The sequence below is a fragment of the Staurois parvus genome, unplaced genomic scaffold (genome assembly GCF_062004578.1).
Source record: "Staurois parvus isolate SC_StPar_1 unplaced genomic scaffold, SC_StPar_1.0 ptg000088l, whole genome shotgun sequence".
Taxonomy (NCBI): Eukaryota; Metazoa; Chordata; class Amphibia; order Anura; family Ranidae; genus Staurois; species Staurois parvus.
The window spans coordinates 491,865-517,283 of NW_028317884.1; the positions used below are offsets into that span (position 1 = coordinate 491,865).

Consider the following 25,419-nt stretch of genomic DNA (forward strand, 5'->3'; position numbering starts at 1 on the left):
TGCTATTGTGTGAGCCCCGTATATATTACTGTGTATGTAGCCTTGTATACATAGCAAGGGTTTATTTGGGCTTTAATAAAGTCCATGACTCATCTCCTGCTGTTTTCTGTTTTCAAAGTGTAAAAAGCAGAACTTTGGTGTTAACATCACTTTAGCTTTTCGCCAAGAACAACCTGGGGAAATGCTAAATTGTCACTCAGGTCCAGCTGTGCTAATGTAATGTTGCAGAGCTAAAAACATTCTTTTTCCAGAAAAACAAAAACTATTTTATATTCTTCCCCAGTTTATTATAAAGTAAAACAAAACAGAAAAAAAAACACCAAAACTAAAATAGGATGATTGAGATATGGGGAGAACAAGCGTTCCATGTCTCTACCACACTGCGGATTCCAGGAAAAAGCGAACAATCCTTACCGTCCTTGTCATCACTTCAATCAAGTGGTTGCATGAACCAAACTATAACAGCATGTCACCTCTTACCTCTGGATTCCTAACTACGTCAGGGAGCAGAGACTTGCCCAGTCCTCCTTCAGCATTGGTTGGTGTCTTTTGTTTGGAGCAGTGCTCCTTTTTGGGCCCCTCCACACTGCCATCCCAATCCAATGTTGACCATCATACAGCCTTGGAAAGGCATACCATTGGCCTTGTATGCTCACAGTTCTTTAGTACCAGAGGTATATGCCCTCAAACTTGGTGTTTGAGTCGGTTTTTCTCAAGGAAAGGATTTAAGGATGATTTAATTTGAACAGGCTCTTAGTAAACCTCAAGGCACAAAAAAAACCCTTGCAGTGCTTTTAGGCACCACAATGTACACAGCATTTACATCTGTGCACTGTAGTGTGCTGCAGTGTAGTCCCATCTGTTTTTATTATATACATGGTGCCATTCAGAATGATTGGCAATGCAGTTATTTCACATGGTAATGTACATTGCAGTAACGCATGCTAACGTGTGTGTTTTAGCATGTTACCACACAGGCGTAGAGCGAATAAACTTTCCCTACAAATTTCAAATTCTATTGATGAGCAGTTCTGGTTCCTAAAATATTGCTGCCCAAGACCCCTGTCGGGTGGATTCTGTTTCCGATCAGCAGGAGTACTGTGAGCTTCAGTTTCTGCAGAGTGGACATGGACAAAGCCACTTTTGATTTGTTCTGCCTAAATGGAAAAGGATGGAGTTAGGGCTACAACTAATGATTATTATTGTTTTAATCATTCAGATAAAAAAAAAAAAAAAAAGCTTGGTGTATATTTTAGTTAACATGTAAAGTAATTTATTCTTGAATATATGCAGTAGTAAATATAAATAATCAGCTATATGGTTAGGGAACAAACTATCGAATCCCCTCTCAGAATGATAGAAAAGATTTGTATATACTATTATTATTATACAGTATTTATAAAGCGCAGATAGTTCGCTCAGCGCTGTACATTACAAAGGGGGACAGAACATGTGACAGAACAATAACAATACAAGGCAAAACATGAGGGGATTGAGGGCCCTGCTCTTTCGAGCTTACAATCTAGGAGGGAGGGGATAGTGGTACAGGAGGAGATAGCTGTGGGGGATGGAGTGGTAGGAAGAGTGGAGGTGGTCGGTAAGTTAGCAGGTGGTGGAGTAGGCTTCCCGGAAGAGATGGGTTTTCAGGGTGCGTCTAAAGGAGAGGAGAGTAGGTGATAATCTGATGGGTTGGGACAGGGAGCTAAAGAGGATGGGTGACACCCTGGAGAAGTCCTGGAGGTGGGCATGGGAGGAGGAGACCAGAACTAGAGAGAAGGCGGTCTTGTGAGGAGCGGAGTGTGCGTGCTGGGTGGTACTTGGATATTAGGTCAGTGATGTAGTGCGGGGCAGTGTGGTGGACGGCTTTGTACGTCAGTGTTAGGATTTTGAATTTGATCCGTTGCGCAATCGGAAGCCAGTGGAGGGATTGGCAGAGGGGGGTGGCGGAGATGGAGCGGTTGGAAAGGTGAATGAGTCTGGCTGCCGTATTCAGGATCGACTGAAGCGGGGATAGCCAGCGGCGAGGCAGGACAGTGAGGAGGGAGTTGCAGTGATCGAGTCATGATATGATGAGGGAGTGGATGAGCTGTTTAGTGGTTTCTGGGGTTAGGAACGTGTGGATTTTGGCAATGTTGCGGAGGTGGAGTCTGCACGAGCTTGTTAAAGCTTGGACTTGGGGCTGGAAGGATAGGTTGGAGTCCAGAATGACACCAAGTACTCTGGCCTGCGGGGCGGGTTTGATGGTGGTGTTGTTGGACATGATGGAGAAGTCAATGGGGGGTGGTGTCCGGGCTGGGGGGAAGACAAGAAACTCGGTCTTGGAGAGGTTCAGTTTAAGGAAGTGGAGCGACATCCAGTCAGATATGTCGCTCAGTAGGTGTGTGATTCGGGCAGAGACTGAGGGGGTGAGGTGGGGGGTTGAGAGATAGATTTGTGTGTCGTCAGCATATAGGTGGTAGTTGAAGCCGTGAGAGTGTATGAGTTGGCCAAGGGAGGAGGTGTAAATGGAGAAGAGAAGGGACCCGAGGACGGAGCCTTGAGGGACCCCAACAGAGAGGGGGAGTGAGGGGGAGGTGGTAGCATTATAGGTAACGCTGAAAGAGCGTTGTGACAGGTAGGATGAGAGCCAGGAGAGAGCAGAATCTCTGAGGCCGAGGGAGTGTAGTTTTTTGAGGAGGAGGGGGTGGTCGACTGTGTCGAAGGCCGCAGAGAGGTCAAGGAGTAGGAGCACTGAACAGTGGCCATTAGCTTTGGCGGTTAGCAGGTCATTGGAGAGTTTGAGTAAGGCAGTTTCGGTGGAGTGTAGGGGACGGAAGATGGACTGTAGGGGGTCGAGGAGGTTGTTGTCGTTGAGGTGAGAGCATAGGCGGGTGTAGACTAGACTATTAGAAGTTAAATCTGGTACATACTGTGTGATCAGAGTCAAAATTTTTATTTAAAAAAAAAAAAAAAGCGCTGTTTTGCAGCTTTTCAGACAGGACTGTAATATAATATTATTCAAGACAGACTCCCTTGTTATAGGCAGATAGCTTGCCTGCATCTGCTGTCAATTATGACCGTACACAAATTACATTTTTCCTTCGAAAATTTTCATATAAGAACGTTTGTTCGATTTTCTGATTGTTAGTGGGGTCAAATCGACGTTTGTTTTCTACCACAGTGTTGGGAAAATTCGAAGGAGAAGTATAGAACTTTTCTCGATCTAACAAATTTTTGGACAGTGTATGTGGCTTTTGTTCAGAAATTACATTCATTTTAAAATTGAATGTTAAAAAGGCAAGAGAAATTTTTGAATGACCTTCATCAAATGTACAAATAATTTTGGCACAAATAATCGTACAAATATTCTCATCCAAAAATCGATACGTGTATGGCCAGCATAAGAAGTAGTAGAAGCAGCATGATTTTTTTTTATCACCTGTCACAATGGGGTTAAAAAAGAAAAATGATCCCTTTGTAGTACAAAAACAGCAGATAATCATGAAGCTATATGAAGGGTGGAGGGGAGATATAAATCTTTTAATTTTAAAGTACTAAAGGCTGAGACTTTTTTGCATGGGTATAATACTTTTTAATATAATGCACAATACTGGTAAACTTTTACTTTATATTTAAATGTAATGCCTTATGTTACCTCCAGTCTATCAGCCTCCAGCTTCTCTGAGTTCAGATACCGATCTGCCCTGCACAGAGCCCTTTAAGTGAATGTAAATGTTGATTTTTTTTTTTTAACAACAAACTTGTTATACTTACCTGCTCTGTGTAATGGTTTTGCACAGAGCAGCCCCAGTTCTTCTGATCTGGGGTCCTCCACCGGCGCTCCTGGCTCCTCCTGCCTTCAGAGTGCCCCTATAGCAAGCCGCGAAGTATAGTATAAAGTGCCCTTATAGCAAGGTAAAAAAAACTTCTGCCTTTAGAATCATTTTAAATCACTTCCTTCTCCTGCCCAAGACTACATGTCCCATGAAGCATTGCTCCTGACACATTCACAAGTTCTCAGGTACTTAAAGCGGAGCTCCACCCAAAAGGGGAAATTCCGCTTTAAGCCTTTGTCCCTCACTCCCCATTAAGGATTAGCATCTTTGGGGAGTGGGGTATCCAAATTTGACAGGTACCTGCTCCCATTTCTGCTGCGATCGCCTAAGCAATCGGAATCGGAAGCGGAAGTTGTCCTCTCCCTCCCCGTAGTCTTCTGGGACACGTGACAGATCCCAGAAGACTACGGGGCCATTCACAAAGCCCAGCACTTCTTGTTCAAGCTATCACAGCCGGGTGCCCACACTGAAGATGCCGGCGCCAGGGAGAGAAGACGGGTGGTGAAACCAGCAGTGGTGAAGACACTACTGGACCGAGAGACAGGTACAGTAAGTGACTGTATTTTAAAAGTCAGCAGCTACAGTTTTTGTAGCTGCTGACTTTTTTTTTTTTCAGGTGGAACTCTGCTTTAAATGATATGTATGGACAGTGTACTGAGCTGTATGTGTGCTGCGCTGTGTATACTGACATGTATGGACTGTGTATTGAGGTGTAAGTGTGCTGCGCTGTGTATACTGACATGTATGGACTGTGTACTGAGCTGTATGTGTGCTGCGCTGTGTATACTGACATGTATGGACTGTGTATTGAGGTGTAAGTGTGCTGCGCTGTGTATACCGACATGTATGGATGGTGTACTGAGGTGTGTGTTGCACTGTGTATACTGACATGTACAGTATGGACAATGCAGACACAAGACCAATCAATCTGCACAAGCAGAAGGGACTGGTTTTTATTACAAGAAGCTCCTGTGAAGAGGCAAAGAGCGCAAAAGAGTTGTTTCATGCTGAAATACTGCACAGATCTGGAAGGACAGAAGTTAGGCAACCCATGCATTATAAAACTTTCTTTCCTACAAACACAGATTGCTCGATGCACTGACTGTGTTAATGGGGGAATCCTTCCCGCTGATGCTCTGCTCTGCCAATGGGGAACCTTTCCCACCAGAACACAATGATCACTGCTGGCTACTATATATATTTTTTTAAAAAAATTTTTGAGAGGTGGTGGGGGCCGGAACTCTGCTTTAAGCTGGCCATAGATGGATCAAAATTCAGCCAGCTCAGCAGGAATTATCTGAATTTTGATCCATCTCTGGGCAGGCTGATTGTACTGAAGTTGATCCAGAGTTCCGACCCCACCAACTCTCAAAAGAAAAAAAAAAAAATTAAAGCAGCTACAAATACTGTGGCTGCTGATGTTTAATAGTAGGGAACTTACCTGTCCTTGCATCCAGCGGTATCCTCACCCAAAGCTGATTCTTCAATTGGCTGCTGGGTGCTGGCGCCGCCATCTTGACTAAGCATCTTGACTTGCAGCTTCACCTCCCCCTACTGTGCATACGCAAAGCAGACTGCTCTTTGTGAATGGGCTGCAGTCCTCTGGGGCCTAGGAAGTGTCCCAGAGGGCTGTGGGGGGGGGGGGGGGGGCGCTGACTTTCAGCTCAGTTGGCCGCAGAGAATTTAGCCTGAAGTGGGAGCAGGTACCTGTCAAAACCAGATACCTGCTCTCCCCTCCTCACCAAAAGTTGAAATACATATATGTCAAATGTTTTACACACCAAAATATTTGTAATTCTGTCCATCCACCTTGGTGAATCACTATACGCATGCTAACTGTATAGCCAATACTTTCTTTATTACCGACAAGGCGTTCTCCTCCTTTAATTACAAATTGCACAATTTCGGTTTACCTGAATGTGTATGCAGATTTGACTGATATGCAAAAACACAATTTGCACACATAACAAACACAATTATGGTGTATGCTTAAGTACGACCCGGTGGACGAGGCCTCACAAATTAGGTGGGTCCATGACAACCTGGGCGCAGGGAAATTAGGTTGAATGACACTGGCTGTCATTCAGCCCAGAATGCCGAGGACATCTAGCTGCAGAAAGGAAGTACAGCTCTGTATGGATGGAAAGTATTGCAAAAGAAGCTGCTTTTCCAATGTTATTTCCAATGGGGTATTCATACCCCTAGTATAAGTACCAATTCATCTTTAAATTAGCTTCCAGTAATGACTTGCACAGTAAGATTGGGAGGTGGAGGGACAGTACATTGCACAGTGGTATCAACCAAAATCTGAAAACTTGCTGACCGGGGAGAGCACGGTAAGTGAAAAGAGATCATCAATAAGGTCATTCTCTTTCGCTGTCCAACCAGCAAGTTAAAGGCAAGTTTGCAACCAATTTGTAAGGTTTAACTGTAGATACAAATAATGAGGTCACAAACCTGGCTATCATCTCTGGCAGGGGTGCCTGAACCACAATCCTGGTCCAGTGCCTATATTGGGTAAATAGACTTACTATTCTTTTGTTAGGTAAGGCAGTATACTGTATATACTGTAGTATGAGCATTTCAAATGTGAGTTCAGCTGTAAACACTTTCCTACGTATAGCTGAATCGTCAAATACTAAGTGGCCAATCATGTAGCCCTGAGTGCAAGTGGGGGTCAGTGCTTGCTCTAAAAACACTATTTCATTTAGATAAAAATCAGTCACATACTGTAAGCGAGGGAAAAAAGAAGCTAACACTATAAGTGCAATGCACACATCCATTAGTCTCTGACCTTGCAGGCTATGCAAAAGGATATATTTATGAAGACACTACAAACAAGCTATTCCAGTTTATTCTTCTGTAGAGAAAGAAATGTTCTGAAACTGAGCATTCCATAAACACAAATCAAAGACTGCATAGAAAGTTAAAGCACAACTCCTAGCAAAAAAGCAACCTCTTTAGTCCAATTATAGGTTCAATTGGAAAAAAAATCACTTACTTACAGGAGGCCAAACAACAGAGATGATCTAATCAATGCACTGCTGCTCCTTTACTGGCCAATCACTGGAGAGCTGACCAAGCTGTGTTGTTTAGGCCCCTTACACACTGATGGAGTATGGTTTGGCAGCACCATGGGAGCAGCAGAGTGTACCCAACGGGTCTGGTGCAGGTTAGCTGCGCTCTCATATAGAGCTCTATTATGTCTTGTGGTTTTGGTGCGCTTTCTGAAAGCGCACCAAAAATGCAGTGTACGGGACTTTTGGTCCACGTTCAGAGAGGACAGTTTTGGGCTATATCTGCAGATGAGGTCGGTGATGTTGTTGGGGGTGATGTTGTGGATGGCTTTGTACATTGTGGTTAGTATTTTGAATTTTATACATTGGGCTAGTGCAGGGGTGGGCAAACTTTTTGACTTGAGGGCCGCAATGGGTTCATATATTGGACCCGGGGGCCGGACCAAGAGTAGATATAGTAATTCATCCCCCATAGTAATTCATCCCCCATATAGTAATTCATCCCCCATAGTAATTAATCCCCCATATAGTAATTCATCCCCCATAGTAATTCATCCCCCATAGTAATTCATCCCCCCTATAGTAATTCATCCCCCCTATAGTAATTCATCCCCCCTATAGTAATTCATCCCCCATATAGTAATTCATCCCCCATATAGTAATTCATCCCCCCTATAGTAATTCATCCCCCCTATAGTAATTCATCCCCCATATTCCCGTGTCAATTTACTTACCTTTGCTCCGCGCGTTCCTCTCACCGTGTTCCTGCGCCGTTCCGGTCTTCAGGGCGGACTGTGAGAGGAGTCTAGCTCCCCTCACGTTCGTCACGCTGCCCCGCCTACACACATCCTGACAGCCATCCTACAGTATCACGCTCCGCGGGCCGGATTAAAAGGTCCGCCGGGCCGTAGTTTGCCCATTGCTGGGCTAGTGGAAGCCGGTGAAGAGATTGGCAGAGAGGGGCAGCAGTCACTGATCAGTTAGTAAGGTGTATTAGTCTAGCAGCAGCATTCATAATAGACTGAAGGGGGGGTAGCCTATGTAGGGGTAGGCCAATGAGGAGGGAACTACAGTAGTCAAGTCGGGAAATAACCAAGGAGTGAATAAGCGGTTTTGTGGCATATATATCATATCACCATTTGTCTAGGTAAATGCATTTCTAAAGGTGCTATTGACATGAAATTTTCATCACATGCCAGTGACAACCCATGCAATCTATACATCATTTCTGAACTTATTAGTTTTGTTTTTTTAAGTTATGTGTAACAAAATGGAATGACACAGGTGAAATAGTATTGAACACGCTAACTGAAATTTATTAAATACACTGCTCAAAAGAGTATAGCATCAAGTCAATTAAACTCCTAGGATATTGATCTGGTCAGTAAGGTAGCAGAGGGGGTTTGTTAATCAGTTTCAGCTGCTTTGGTGTTAATGAAATTAACAACAGCTGCACGAGATGGGCAACAATGAGAAGACCCCCAAAACAGGAATGGTTTTACAGATGGAGGCCACAGACATTTTTTTCCCTACTCATCTTTTCTGACTGTTCTTTACTAGTTTTGCCTTTGGCTAGGGTCAGTGCCACTACTGGTAGCATGAGGCGATACCTGGACCCTACAGAGGTTGCACAGGCAGTCCAAGTCCTCCAGGATGGCACATCAATACATGCCATTGACAGAAGGTTGGCTGTGTCCCCCAGCACATTTACTCTAGGAGAGCTAGACAGGGCCGTAGAAGGTCCTTAACTCATTAGCAGGACCAGTATCTGCTCCTTTGTGCAAGGAGGAACAGGATGAACACTGCCAGAGCCCTACAAAATGACCTCCAGCAGGCCACTTGTGTGAATGTCTCTGACCAATCAGAAGCCGACTTCATGAGGGTGGCCTGAGCGCCCAATGTCCTCTAGTGGGCCCTGTGCTCACTGCCAGCACCATAGACCTTGATTGGCATTTGCCATTGAACACCAGAATTGGCAAGTCCACCACTAGTGCCCTGTGCTTTTCACAGATGAGAGCAAGTCCACCCTGAGCACATGTGACAGACGTGAAAGGATCTGGAGAAGCCATGGAGAATGTTATGCTGCCTGTAACATTGCTCAGCATGACCATATTGATGGTGGGTCAGTGATGATCTGGAGAGGCATATTCATGGGGGGATGCACAGACCTCTACAGGCTAGACAATGGCATTCTGACTGCCATTAGGTATCGGAGTGAAATCCTTGGGCCCATTGTAAGACCCTACGCTGGTGCAGTGCGTCCTGGGTTCCTCCTGGTACACGACAATGCCCAGCCTCATGTGGCGAGAGTATGCAGGCAGCTCCTGGAGGATGAAGGAATTGATACCATTGAACGGCCCCCACACTCGCCTGACCTAAATACAATGGAATATCATGTTTCAGTCCATCCGACGACGCTAGGTTGCACCTCAGACTGTCCAGGAGCTCAGTGATGCCCTGGTCCAGGTCTGGGGGGAAATACCCCAGGACACTATCCGTTGTCTCATTAGGAGCATGCCCCAGTGTTGTCAGGCATGCATACAAGGATGTGAGGGCCAGACTACTGAGTAGCATTTTGAGTTGCTGCATTGAAATTTCAGCAAAATGGACCAAACTGCTGCATATTTTTTTCACTTTTATTTTTGGGGTGTCTTTGAATTTAGTCCTCTGTAGGTTTCATCAAACAATGGGGCATCCTTACGTTCCTAACACATTACCCAGTCCATATCGGTATAGATATCCAGCATGATATTTTTCCCCACTGAGATCTGATGTGTTTTCAGAAACTAGTCACATGCATTGCTCAGGTGTGATTTTGGCCCATTCTTCCACACAGTCTTCAAATCTTGAAGGTTCCGTGGTCTCTTCTATGATCTCTGATCTTTAGTACTATCCATAGATTCAAGTCAGGTGATTGGATGGGCCATTCTAGCAGCTTTATTTTCTTTGAAACCAATTGACAGTTTCCATGGCTTTGTGTCTGGGATCATGGTCTTGCTGAAATGTCCTCCCTTGTTTCATTTTCATCATCTTGGTAGATGGCAGGAGACGTTTATCAAGAATGTCTTGGTACATTATTCCATTCATCCTTCGATGATATGAAGTTTTCCAGTACCATATGCTGAAAAACAGCCTCACACCATGATGATCCCACCTCCAAATTTCACTGTTGGTATGGTGTTTTGGGGCGACTACTGCAACTCCCTCCTGACTACTGCAACTCCCTCCTCACCGGCCTACCCCAGTGCAGGCTCTCCCCACTTCAGACCATCCTCAACTCAGCGGCTAGACTCATCCACCTCACCACCCGCTCCACCTCTGCCACCCCCCTCTGCCTCTCCCTCCACTGGCTCCCTATCGCCCAACGCATCAAATTCAAACTACTCACTCTGACCTACAAAGCCATTCACAACACTGCCCCTAACTACCTCACCGACCTGATTCCCAAGTACCATCCTACCCGTACCCTTCGCTCTTCACAGGACCTCCTTCTATCTTGCTCCCTGGTCTCCTCCTCACACGCACGTCTGCAAGACTTCTCCAGGTCCTCCCCCATCCTCTGGAACTCACTACCCCAATCCATCAGACTGTCACCTTCCCTCCTCACCTTCAGGCGCTCCCTGAAAACCCGCCTCTTCAGGGAAGCCTACCCCACCCTCACCTAACTACTGCCCTCCTTCATTCCTCCTACCACTCCATCCCCCACAGCCACTTCCTCCTGTACCACTACCCCCTCCCTCCTAGATTGTAAGCTCGAAAGAGTAGGGCCCTCTTACCCCTCGTGTGCTGTTTGTAGTTGCTGTAATGTTTCATGTACTGTCCCCCCCTCTATTGTACAGCGCTGAGCAAACCCTTTGGCGCTATATAAACTCAATGTAATGTAATAAAAATGTAATAATGTGATGTGCAGTGCCACTTGACCTCCAAACATGGTGTGGTTGGAGGTCAAAGAGTTCAATTTTGGTCTCATCTGACCAGACTATATTTTCTCAGTATTTCACAGGTTTGTCTACATGTTGTGCAGCAAACTGTAAACAAGCTTCAACATGCATTTTCTTCAGCAATGGAGTCTTGAGTGGAAAGCGAGCATACTGGCCATGGCAGTTGAGTGCATTACTTATTGTTTTCTTGGAAACAATTGTACCTGATAATTCCAGGTCTTTCTGAAGCTCTCCGCAAGTGGTCCTTGGCTCTTGGACAACTCTTCTGAGAATTCTTTTCACTCCTCTTTCGGAAAGCTTGCAAAGGAGCACCTGGTCGTGGGCAGTTTATGGTGAAATGGAAAAAGTTTTTTCACTTCCGGATTACGGCCACAACCGTGCTCACTGGAAAATTCAGAAGTTTAGAAATCCTTCTGTAACCAATGTCATCAGTATGTTTTGCAACAATAAGGCTGCAAAGGTCTTGAGCAAGCTCTTTTGGGTTTATCCATCATGAGATGTTCCTTGTGTGACACCTTGGTAATGAGACACCTTTTTATAGGCCATCAGTTGAGACTGAACCAGCTGATATTAATTTGCACTGACAAGGGGCAGGATTGCTTTCTAATTATTGATAGATTTCAACTGGTGTCTTGTCTTTCTATGCCTTTTTGCACCTCCCTTTCTTTATGTGTTCAATAGTTTTTCCAAGTGTCATTACATTTTATTACACATAACTTAATTTCTGAACTTATTTGTTTTGGTTTCTTTGTATGTATGGATTACATTGGTTGTTAACGACATGTGGTTAAAATGTCATGTCAATAAAACCTTTAGAAATAAATTTACTGAGAAAATTGGTGACGTGTTCAATACTTATTTTACCCGCTGTATATATACAGCGGGTAAAATAAGTATTGAACACATCACCATTTTTCTAGGTCGTATCAAAAAGTTTCAAGAGAGTTTTGTAACACGCCAACAGATAGCAGCACAAGAGTGCATGCACAGTCACAGGGAGCACCTTTCTTCATAAGTCAGTGTGCCAAAAGACATTGTCCTGTGTACATCGGAAGCTGTGCAACCGGTGTAATTCTGACCACGTGTGTTACGACGTCTGCCATTTCATTATGGACAACAAGTTGCAACAAAGCGCAAACAGGAAATTCTGCATGAAACTGGGCAAATCGCTGGATCTCCACAATGTTGTCAAAATGGCAACCTTTGAGCTGGATCTGCATCTTCGGGAAGAGGGCATTTTCGGGGGTTGAGCTCGCTGAAGGTCTTCCTGATCTCTCATTGTCTTTGAGTGGTGTTCTTCCACTCTTGAAGCGCGTGCCACTCAAAACACTTCAAACAACTCATTGCAGCATCGCGGTAAACTTGCCGAATCATGTCAAACATCTCTGTGGCAGATTTGTCTAGTTTCAAGCAGAATTTCATGTTTGCTCTTTGTTCTAACTTGCAGTCCATGAGGAAATAGCAGACGTGGTAACGCATGTGGCCAGAATAGAGACAGACAGACAGAGAGAGAGACAGGCAGAGCATTTCAGCATGATGGCACCTTCTGATGAAATCATCTGGAAGAGATAACAGTTCAGTAGTCTGTCCCACAGCTCTCCATAGACCTTAACATATTTCTTCAATTTTTGCAGTGCTTGTACGATAACATATAAAGACTACCAGAATATGAGTTTAGTGAAGATTTTAGTATCAATACAGTGTAAAAACAGACACCAATGAGTGAAGCACATATCTCTATCATAGTGTTAAATATTGGCATTTCCTTGGCAGTATTTATATTTTACCGGCACCATCTATTTTACTTTTAGTCATTTTTATTATAAAACTTTTAATATGGTTACACATTTACCAGTAATACGTTTGTATAACGTAAAGATATTTATAAAGTACTTTGTATTCAACTATTAATGACAATAGTTCTACACAAATGGTGACGAATATGCAGTTCGCAAATCTCCCTGCATATCAAGGAATAGCAAAAAGAAACTAAGTGGTGAAAAGAGAGGGGTAAGGTAATGAAAAAGGAAAAGGGGGAGAGGGGGTGGAAACACATCTGCTTTAAGCTGGACTTCGGGAAAAGGAAAACTGCTGCCCTGCATTGAGACTGCCCCACAGCAATGCTCATTTAGGTCTAGGCGGCCACAACTCTGGTTTTACTTATCTGATACTCCACTCCCACAGACTCCCTCACCTAAGCTTCAACGATCACAGGTCCTTTGACATCATCAAGTCCAATGCAGAGCCCATAGCCCTGAACCTGGATGGGAGGAGTACAAGGGACAGTCCATTGCCATTAAGTAGGGGAGAAGAGGAGAATGTTGGCTGATTTGGGAAGGGAGAAAAGCAGCTTTTTGCAGACCGTTAGACCTAAGCAAGCATTTAACCCTTGCAGCACGGGGGTATCCCCACTCCAAGGCAGCGTTTGTCCTTAACTCAGAGGTGGACTTTAAAGCTCCACTCCGGGAAAAAAACATTTTTCACCATACCCCTCTCTCCCACCCCCCTCTAACCCATCCAGGTAGTTAATTTATCCCGAAGAAGGGCTTTAACCAAAGAATGGTTTTAAAAACTGACTCTTTAGTGGTCATCTTTATGAGAAAACCAATATCAGATGTTCTGGCAGCATAAGATACACAAAAAGTGAAGCTGGATTATTTGTTAAGGCTGAGGAGTTTGCACATTTTGCCATAGTGAATAATGACCTTCTAATACCCTTCTCTGGTTTCCGGTAAAGTGGAACCACTAACCTTCTCAATGGATTTTTACATTAAGAGTAATGACTAGTCTGATAAAGAATGTAAAATGGCCATGTTAAACATAGGTTATCAATACCCTCAACTAATGGCAGCACTGTGAGGGGAGTATTACACTCCAGTAATTACTAGTATTTTCAATGCTTACTATAAGGAAAAGACTACTCTGAAGTGTGAAAATGCTGTGCTTTAAAATATTGGCTTTCTAGAATTGGATACTTTTCTATTAATACTAAAATCAAATAAAACGGGCACTAAACAATTTGCACATTTACTATATGCATATATTCCTAAACTGGCCATGCTTGGATCAAGATTTGGCAGGTTCACCAGAGAGTGGATGAATTGTGATTCATGTATGGCCACAGATATACCATTCGACTTCTGTACAACCGCCCTGTTAGATTTTCCCTGCTCAATAAGCACTGCCGGCTACTGACTGCAGAGCTGATCATTGTATTCTGATGGCAGGGAAGGCTTCTCACTGTCAGAATACAATGACATAGCGGGAGGATTTCCCCATCTACCTCAAAAATTGTGGATGGGGGAATCGAGTCATTTTTTTTTTCATTCAACCCTCTGGTTGAATGAAGAAACGGACTAAAGTATAGAAAGCTTAAAGCATTTCTAAATTCTATTTTTGTTTAAATAAAATAACAAACGTTATAATCACTTGCTCTGTACAATGGTATTGCAAAGAGCGGCCACCTTCCTCTTCTTCTGGGGTCCCCCATGGTGTTGTCTGCTTCTCTTTGATATCTGCCCCCATAGCAAGCCGCTTGCTAAGAGGGTAGCCAAGCGGGCTAGCTCTTGAGCTAGCCTGTGTGTGTCTATAGACACACACAGCCCGGCACGGCCATGTTCCCTGCTAACAGGATCTGACTTGACAGCAGCAAGAGCTACTGGCTCCCACTGCTGCATGAACATCCTAAGAAAAGATAAAAAGAGAGAAGAACTGCAGAAGGGCAAAGCACTTGATCGATACAGGGCTCAGGTAAGTGTTTAAGGTGGGGGATGGGGGCACAGCAAGTAGCAAAAAGTTTCATTACCCTAATGCAGGAAATGCATTAAAGTAAAAAAAATTTAGATTTAGAACCACTTTAAGGCAGGCCATACATTAGCCTTTTTTTTTTGTTCAATCAGCAGGGTGAATGGAAAAAAATCTGACCGATTCCCTCATCCAGACATTCAATGTGGTTGGGGGAGTCCTCCCCACTGAGCTATTGTATTCTGATAGTGGGGAGACTTCCCTGCCTTTACAATGCACTGATCAGTGCCACCGGCTATAAGCGGTTTACCTGTAGCCGTCTATCCCCTATATCCAAAGTGCAGGATCTCTCAGCAAGGAAAGAGAGCTAAAGTTACATCAGTGAGAGGAGCTCTGAGAACTGATTGGAGGGTAGGGACACCCCCACCCCCCCCCCTTCACACAGCACACAGGAACAGAGCTGAGGCTGTCAATCTGCTGGTGGTCCCTCCCCGTCACCATTTTTCTCTTGGTGTCAGGAAAACTTATCAGAAGCGACTCATGCAGATAGCAGAGGAATGAAGCAGCAGACAAAAATGACACTTAGTGCTCTGGATCAAGACAAGTACACACTATAGAGGGGTATGCTTTGTTTATATTTCATGTATGAAGGTTGCAACCACTTTGATAAACATGTTACCTGGAATAAAGGATAGTCATACATAAGCTGATTTTTAGCCCTAAAAGGTTAATTTAGTCTTACACTGGGAAATTATAAACTGACTGCAGCTTTTGAATCTAACAAGTTCAAATGAAACTGCGCAGATAGAAGAAGCAACTGTAAAATAACCAAATGGAAGTCTCAGCAATTCTATGGGCCAGTTCTCTGGGAGCCATGTCTGATACACTTGAAAACCTTTTCCATTAAATCTTCTTGGCTAATCTTTTTTGAGGCAGGTTGGCTAGGTGCTCCACTCTCCCCAATTGCTCAGGCCTGGCACTGGCATGCACAATGTGATAGGCAATTGTACACACATACGGGGGCCAGTATAGACAGGAGTGAACTGACATACCAGCACGTATTAGGAGTCTGGGAAGAACATGCAAACTCCATGAAGATTCCAACCAAGGACCCCGCTGCTGCAAGACATAAGTGCTAATCACTAAGTGTTGTCACTCTATGACAAGGACTCTAATGGCACAATTGCCAAAAATGACTACCCAAAACATAAAAATCTTAGAATATTGAAAATTAGGCTTCATTTACACATGCGTACGACAACATATGCTAGTGCACGAGCTGTGTTTACTCGCACGGGGATGCACAGGTGTTCTGTGCATCCCTGCGCAGGTAGTCACTGCCCTCAAATTTTAATTGCGTAGATGGGGTGCACTGCCCCAAACGCAGACAATGAGGGGGGGATTTACTAGTGCACTCAGAATCTGGTGCCATCTGTGCATAGTAACCAATCACCTTCTAACTTCATCTTGTTCAATTAAGCTTTGACAATGTACACTGATGCTTCTAAACGTGAGTTTAGTAGCTTTTGGCGTTTTTCTGCCAAAGCCCCTGAACTCAACTCAATAAAAGCCTATGTGTCTATGTTCTCTGGCTTTTACCAGAGTTTAGAAGCAGTAGAGTTTAGGGGCAGTTAAACATTCCGTGTGTAAACGCGGCTAAACGCTAGCCACATTTAGCGCTTGGGCGTTTATCCATGTCAATGGAAAATACTCTGGCCAATCAAATGAATAAACATCCAAGCACACTACCACATTTACACATGTATTTTTAGGTATTTAGAGATTTTCTGCTGCCAGGACAGCTTGACATCTAGGGGAGTTCATTTGTACGTGAGGCCTAAAAGTATGCACCAGACACCTGACAAATATACCTGTGCATGCCCATGCAGACAAATTTGGCCTTCTCTTGAGGGGACGCTATAGTACACCCAATGTGAACAAGGAGCATAAACATTTATAGTGCATACCACATTTTTTGCAATATAAAGAAATGTCCCCACCCAGGAGAGAATCATCTAATGCTTCTTCATTGGCAAGAAAATTCCCTATTTTATATAAAACTTTGCTTATGTTTCCAAGAAGCCTGCTTGGTTCCAGAAGTCAATATTTTATCAGCGCAGATAAGGAATCAGCCAATGTAGTTAATGTGTAGCTTAATCTGAGGTTACAGTGATGCAATCAATTTGGTTAAATAATCTCTAGTGTCCTAGGACTAGCAATGGGTTTTGCTCAGGTTGGAACAGAAAAGTGACAAGTTACTTGACATAAGTGCGATCCAACTGCTATATGAAATGTCATCTTGTTGAAATGGTCTAAGTCAGCATTTACTCTGTAGTATCTGAAACTGAAAAGAGCCCAAATACAGCATCTCCAAGTAAATTGACAGAATGTTGTTTTAAAAGGAGTAAAAATGACTAGAAGCGACCATATATTACTTCTACCTATTTTCTGATCGTGCCAACATACAGCCCTGTACCGGCACCCTCATGTAGTGTCTCAATACACTGATTCCGGCTGGCAGCAAAGTTTACTCAGGAGAAGTGCATGTTTACCTAGAAGAAGGCAACATTTTTATATACTGTATACAGGCACTATAAAATATGCTTAGCGTAAAAAGAGACAAAAAAAAAAAACAGTGTTACTTTTCCCACACATGGAGAATTGCAGGTGGGGTGTATAGCAGATCATAGAAGTTAATGGCTGTACGCCCCTGTACTCATGTAAACCGGTAATGCTTCCGTGCATTGGCATTTACCCGTGCGTGCACGTACAATGTTATCTGTGTAATACAGAAGTGTTGTGTTCGGGAACACTAGCTGTATGTGCAGAGTAACTGGAATTTTCATGATTACAGGGGCGTACAGCCATTCACTTCTATGGCCAGCTGTACACCCCACCTGTGGCTCCCGGGGTGCTGGAATACACAGCATTTTTAACCCTAGGCATATTTTATTCCTATGGTCTTGAGAACGCCCTGTGGGTGGGGTGAAACGCGTTGACGCACTTTCGGTCCGCCGTCATTCTGGCTCACGTCACTTCCGGTGTTTGGAACGCACGCCGAGTTATGCGGTTCAAGCGGCCATCTTAGAGGTGGAAGGCTGTTCATCCTCTGCAGATACTACAGAAGCGTGAGATCCCTATATTTGCATTGTGGAAAGTGGTTATCTTGAAGCCATCTAGGCTATTAAACAAGGCTTTTAATTATATTTAAACATGTGAGTGGCCTTATTCTATCTTTATATTTTATATGAAGTGGCAGTATTACACTATGTAGTTTCTTTCTCTATACACCATTGAGGAATCCATGGAGAAATAAAGTGGAGACGATTTATATACCTAAGCAGGGTGAAAAAGAAGATTTGATCTCTTTTGGAGGGGTTATAGGATCCCTTATTTCCTATAAGGCTCATCTGGTGAGTGCGGTCAATATTATTTTTCACGTGGTGGATAGGTGGAAGCACACTTTTTGAATATTTATTACTGGTTCTGATGGGAATAAGGACTTATTTTTATATGGACACTTATTATTAATTTAGTTTTTGTTCATTTATGTAATTTTGTGTTTGGATTTTGCGCTGTTTTTTTGTTGTATATTTTATTCCTGCTAACGTCTGTATGCATGCAGCCTTACACAAATTCTAGACAGTTACTTTGGTTATCCTAAGGTCTCATGCACAATGACTTTCAATATTAACTCCCCTAGAGGCCAGTAGCGTTTTGGCGAAGAAAATGGCTGACACTTGTAAAAGTATGTACTGCATTTACATGTGTTTACCTGCTTCAAGCGTTTGGGCGTTAATTAATTTCAATGGCCAGAATAAATTATGTATTCTGGCCATTGAAATTAATTAATGCTCAAGCGCTAACCACGCCTAGTATGTCTATGTTCGTGTGCATGGCGCCTCAGACCAAGCAAACTGATTCAGTCAGTCATTCTCTAGCTGTCAATGTCAAGCCTTCCATTTAAACATGGCTGGCAGCTGCTTGAACCTTGGCTGTGTTAGTGGAAGATTGGATGCCAGAAGAGCAATCGCCTCCCACCACAGGGACAGTACAAATATGATATGTCGGACTGGTGGCCCTGAGTGTCTATACTTCATCATTCAGATATTGAATCGAGCTGAACCCACAGTCAGTGACATATAGTTATCTGCACCCTGTTCAGCCCTGCAACCTCAGCATCTACAAGAAAGAGAAGTTTCCCAGGACCACCTGTAACAATTGTGCGCAATAGGGACATGGAACCTGTACGCAACAGCCATTTTGTTTTTAATGAGCGATGACCTTCCTCCCCTCTCTCCTCCTGAAAACTGGAATTTGTAGCTGTAACTTTTAACAAACTTCAAAAGAACCTCTTATCTTAATAAAAAACACAGAGCTGGCCAGGCTTTAAACAACTAATTAGTCTTGGCAGGATGTCCGTTTCCACTAACCATGGAAAACACTTTCCCCTGCCCTATCGTAAAACAATAATAACTCAGTCAAGCCATCATACATTACCTGTAAGGCCATTAAGGCTCCAGGAATGCAGAGTGTGTCATAAAACATCTATTCCACAACTTAACAATTCCACTTACAATTCATGCAATCCAACAGGAACAGGACACATTAATATTAGGTATATATTTCAATGGAGAATATCCTACCGAACAAATCAAGGTCATACATGACTATGTTAGCACATATGAAAGGGGAGAAAGCAGTCTTCTGCCTCCTGAGTGACAAGATATGCTGTGTTTGGTACCCTGGATTCAAAATATAATTTGGAATATGAATCTGCCAGTTGCTAGACTACCATCTGCACGTACTGGAGGTTAGTAATATTAGTGTAAAACTGTATTTGGGAATTGGGCGTAAACATAGTGGCCTCCCAACACCCATCCCTTAAACCGGATTATTGGTCAGTTGGTCTCTGTCCGCACCCCCTTGATATCATAGAAAAGGGACTGAGCGGACTGAGAGGAAGATGGAGCTATCAAATAACATAAACCAAGGAACATCTTAACGGCCTTGAGAGCCAAGACAACATTTTTGCTTGGACAATTGGACTGTGCTAAAACCAAGGACTTTGCAAGTATTCTGCCTTAACTCCTTTCTTTTATTTCTGTTGCATTATTGTTCTCTTTATTCCTTTGTAACTTCCCTTTCTGTAAATATCTTAATTGGACCATTTGACCTTTTCATTAATAAACCTTATTTTGAAAAGTGTTAAAATTATCTCTAAGGCTTTTAATGCAAACTAAAGAATCCCTGTCTCTTGAAGAGTGCTACTGTATATAATAATCCTCTGAATATACATGTCTCTGGTGACAGTGTGTATTACAGAAGTTTATTGTTCACATTTGTTCTTGCTAACATTGTGAAGGGTTGATAGTCCCAATATTATCTGGTGGCAGTTTGGAGTTTGAAGGGTTAATTGCGTAATTAATTAACCCAGTGACAATTGCTCTCAGGCTGGCACATAGATTGTGGTTCCGCAAGCCGGAAAGTCTTTGTGCAGGGCGCAGCTGAGAGTGGCATTGTTATGCGAGTGACAGCGTGGTGTGAGATTGGCTGGTCCTTCCTCAGGAGTTGGTGAGAAGGACAGGGGTCGGGCACTGCATTCGTCACACCACCCTCCTATGCATATCATTTGACCAAATCCCATCAGCCATAAATGAGGAGATGCTGTGGTCAAGATGTGAAAACATGCATCACATGTCCTTTTAGGGACACCCAGCTTTCAGGAATCAATGTGGCACCATGGTACCATGAGTCGTATGCTTTTTTAAATTGTGTCCCTACCATGACAGGGCTAGCTGGTTGTGTTTGCTTCCCAAGCCAAAGGTTCCCAGTCCTCCCCTGGTTCAGCTGCTTCTAATAAGTAAAGTATTACACTGTCTAATCAGTGTATGTTATAGAACACTGGGTGATGGGGGCAGGTTAATAGGTCACTATTAGATAAAGCTTAGCTTGGATTTTCAGCACCTGCATTTTTCTGAGTTTTCTGCAACATTTGCATAAAAGTAATTTAAACTTTGCTTGCTGTGCCCTGTTTTGAACACATGTGCAGTGCACACGGTTTGCGTTGGCTGTATCCCAATTACCCCATGCGGCTCAGATACCTGTCCCTAACCCCTTCCCCCTGCTGCAATGCTACCCAATTCCCCCCGTAAATATGTAATTTACAGGCCTCTTCCTTTTCAAAATGAACACCATGAGTGATTGGTACGTGTACACAGAGCACTTCCCATTCATTCACTGATCAGTGCAGCGGAGGCTGCAGAGAAAGAGACTGGGGAAGCTGTGTCCTTAGGCTGGCCATACACTATACAATTTTCTGTCCGATTTCCTTTAGATTTACCTTCAACTATGTAGTGCAAGAGCCTGCCTAATTGGATACAATTGAAAGTGTTGTTAGGTTTGACCTCCTACTATATGGTTTTTGGTAAATCTAAACCAAAAATCTCAAGAAAATTGTAAAATGTATGGCCAGCCTTGGTCTACTTCTCCGTCTCAAAAGTGAGACATCATGGGTCCATTTAGACCCCTGATATTTCCCCAAAGCCCCCAATGGGGCTCATAAAAAAAAAAGTAAAAAATATAATATATTAAAAATAATATTGTAAAAAAAACAAAATTACAAAGATAAATAACATTTAAAATAAATAATAATAAAAAAACTACTGACACTGTTCACTGCTCTTCTGACTGACACCGTCCTCTGCCCCAATATCACATCCACTATTCTACTCACACTATCTACTGCCCTACTGACACCGTCCATGTTGTTATACATTTTAAAGCTTTACATTTATTTACAAGTGAGTGTGTGTAATATATATATTATATATATATATATATATACACACATACATACATACATATACACACACATATACACACACACACACACGTGTTTGAGCTTTGGGGTACACACCCCAGCGCAATAGGTTGCGCACACCTACGTCCCATAGTATCGCAGAATGGGATTATCACAAGAGAAAAATATCAGGGCAGCCGATGCTGGAAATCCTTCTGAAAATGCTAGCTGGCCGACTATTATTCTTTTCCTCTGACTTCATGAGTCACTGTCTTGGAACATGAATGCAGCAAGCAAAAATTCAAAATAGCCATTAGATTAGCATAACAGCCAGACAGCATTCTCAAAAAAAAAAAAAAAGTCACAATATTTCTCTAAAAGAACTTAAACAGGGTGGATTTTGGAAGTCCTAATGACATGAATTATTTCTGCCTAGTAACTACCATGATTAGAGGGATACATAATACAGTACACAATGTTCAGCACAGAGTGTTGTGGAGTATGTAACATACTGCATAATGTATAGAATGGGGCAGACTAGTGTATGTCATGTACAGCACAGTGTACAGTGTACAGAGAGGTCACTCCATATTTAAGCAGACACAAATACATAGCTATCTATTGACACACACATGTACACAGCAAGCAGGTTTCTTAATGGTAAGATTCACATTAAGCCGACCACTTTCACATTTATATCTAAAAGGAAATGTAAGCCCCTGTTCACAACAGTGTTTTGCTGGACAGTTCCTGAAATGTGTCAACACTCAAAATGAAGAACCCCATTATTCTCAATAGGCTCATTCACACTTGTGCATTGTGTTGCCTAACACCTGTTGCATGAAGCTCAGTCTAAAAAAAAACAAAAAAGCTTGAAAAACATGTTTACATGATCTTGTTTAAAAGTCTAAGGGGCCAAAATTTCCTGATTCTCCTCCTATAGTGCTAAGTTGCGTGAAAAAATCCCTCTACATTGCCCGACTAGTGTGAATGGGACTAAAAATGTGATGTAGTTTCCCTTTAAATGATGAAGCTCTCCTCTGTAAAACAATGGGGCCTTTGGCTTCCTACAAATGCCAGGCAGTTGAGATATAAGCCCCTTTGCAGCTTCACAATCCAATCCAGAGGCATAATTATTCTCGTCTATACATGCATGGCGCACACACTTCAGAAAGTATTGTTGATGTTCTAACAATGAGACAGATCTGCATGTTCCATAATGTGATGTGCCAAAGCAAGAAAATAAAAGCTTCTATGAAGAGGAAAGCCACTTAGCAGGACTAACAACATGAATGAGCAGTTTGGTATTGTGAATCCTCACTGATGTCTGAGCAGCTTTCACATATGCTACATATTAAAAATACAGCTTTTGCTTTAAACAAAACACACAATCAACCGAACATAATAGAGAAGATCTTCCTGGAAGAAAGACATTAAGAAAACCTACAGTATATCATCCTCAAGTCACATAGAAGGATGCAGCTGTATAGCAGGCACCATGCCAGATCATTCCTGTAGCCTCTTCCCCTTGAGCAGCATAGGAGCCACGAAGAAACCAGAGATACACAAACGTTCGAAAAGTCAGTATTTGTATAGGTACAGGGATGCCACACCTGTCATGGCAATGCTGTGGCATTCAGTAGGATTATTGGCTATGACGATAGAGAAAGCTGAATTTCATGGACCATGCTACGGGTGCAGGAAATGTACCAAATGTTAAAGTGGAACTAAACCCTCCTATCCTTTACAGACAAGGAAGATGCCATCTTAGCCTCTGTTGATATGCATTTGCCAGGGTAATCAGTTAAGGCACCAACCATTTGATGGCTTGACAGGTTAACCAACAGCACAAGCAACTGTGATAGTTATTATTCATGACATGCCTTAAATGTACCTGTTTTGGGGAACCATTAAAATCTTTATTAAAAAAAAAATGTTTTGTGTGCACTGACCTGCTACCATTTTCTCTTTCCTAATGTCTCATATTTGCATTCCTTCGACATATTTGTCTATTTTACTTCTTGAATCTATCGCTCTGACACTGCATATGAACAACTGATAAGATAAATTCACTCAGTGAACGTGTTTATTTCCATCCATCTAAGCCACGAGTGTCAAATTGGCGGACCTCCAGCTGTTGCCAAACTACAAGTCCAATGAGGCATTGAAAGGTTGACAGTTACCAGCATGACTCCCAAAGGCAGAGGTATGATGGGACTTGTAGTTTCGCAACAGGTGGTGGGCAGCCAGTTTGACATCCCTGATTTAAGCAATGAGAGAACTCAATCATAAAGCACAATTGCAGGAAGCACAGTCTGGCTGCCCCCAAGTGCATAGAATTATATATATTTGCAGATATTGCAGGGAAATCATTTCAGTGTCTGGAAGATGCTGGGGAGTTAAAGAGACTGGTGATCAGTGGGAAGAAAGCCCAAGTTACAATGTTGGTTAGGGAAGAATTTCCCCTTTGTAGTGGTGGTCAGAATGCCACTTTTACAGACCACTAAAAAGATCATTGCTATCATTCCTCTAGCTCTAAGAAAAAGGCATTGGATTTAAAACTATAGAGGCAACACAAATGGGAGATCAATCAGTCACAGCTCAAGGAACCCCCAACAACCTCTAGAGCAGTGGTTCTCAACCTGGGGGTCGAACGACCCTTTCACAGGGGTCCCCTAAGACCATCAGAAAACACATATTTCCGATGTGTAAAGAGCAGCTACTGTGTAGAAAGCAGCTGCTGTGTTGAAAGCAGCTACTCTGTTAAAAGCAGCTACTGTGTTGAAAGCAGCAGTATTGGAGGTAAAACGACACTTCATGAATTATAATTACTAAATAAATAATTTTATGGTTGGGGGTCACCACAACATGAGGAACTGTATTAAAGGGTCGCGGCATTAGGAAGGTTGAGTACCACTGCTCTAGAGGAACCTTTGGGTTCCTAGAACCTTAGTTGAAAATGACTACCACTCACCTTATATGCGCTCCCCCACATAACTGTGTAAACTCTGTGTTGGATGGCGCTGAAGTTCGCTTTCTCCTCCCTCTACTCATGTGATAGTGTTTAGGAACAGGGATTGGCTCCATCTGTTTAGCTGCTTCAAGACCAATAGCCATCAAGATACCTGGTCTCTATTAATGATCAGGAGTTGGTGGGACCAGCTCCCAATCAAAAGACCACTGTGACTGGCTCCCACAGTGCTCACATAATTGGCAGCCAGTCCCACCAATTCCCAATAATTACTAGAGAACAGGAGTTGCCTGACAGCTTGGTCACTGTGCTGGGAGCCCATGTGCAGCATGTGGGCATTAAGTCCATCCTCTTTGCCGCCACACATACAGTATGCGCTACGTAAGCAGAAAAAGGTTAAAGCAGGGTTCTTCAAACCTCCAAAATAAAGGGCCAGTTTACTGCCCTTCAGACCACAGACTACAGCCAGTGGCAGTGGTATTAGTGGGAGGAATAGTGCCCCATATTTGGCTTCAGAGGAATGAACAGTACACCATCACTGATGTCAGTGGGAGGACTAGTGCTCCAAGGGCCGGCTAAAGGCAATCAAAGGGCCTCACCTGGGATGTGGGCCACAGTTTGCTGATCACTGGGTTAAAGCATCACAAAATTACACTTTATGACACTTACAGCACAACACAGCTCACGGTGTGAACTATCCCCTATGCTGTTTATTTAAACCTGTAGTCGAGATCAATATCTGTATCAATTTGTTTTAAAATGTTTTTTCAATATAGTTTGTATTTATGTATAACTGCATATTTTTTGCTTCAATGAATCATGTCTTTCATTAAAGTTTTACTAAACTTCCCTATATCTGGTCTACCACAGTACACAGAATATGGAAGTGCAATTATTTTGGTAAATATAAACTGCTAAATACCTTTGTGACTTCTATTAGTGCCCAGCTGAGCACTGGTTAAAGTCTATAGGAGGAGTTTTCATTCTCTTCTCACTGTCCAATGAGATTGCATAACCCCTGACCCTCTGTCTGGACAGTGCTGACTGGCCCTGTACTGATCACATGCACTCTTCCAAGAAAAAGAAAAAAAACTCACTAGCAGTACACACCAAACTGAGCATTTGCAGA

General features: G+C 43.0%; 1 protein-coding gene across 6 annotated transcripts in view; it reads right to left on the reverse strand.

Moving 5' to 3' along the window:
- The window catches only part of RNF130 (ring finger protein 130), a 465,054-nt gene that overhangs the window by 386,101 nt on the left and 53,534 nt on the right, over window positions 1–25,419 (reverse strand). The gene's annotated exons all lie outside the window — the stretch shown is intronic.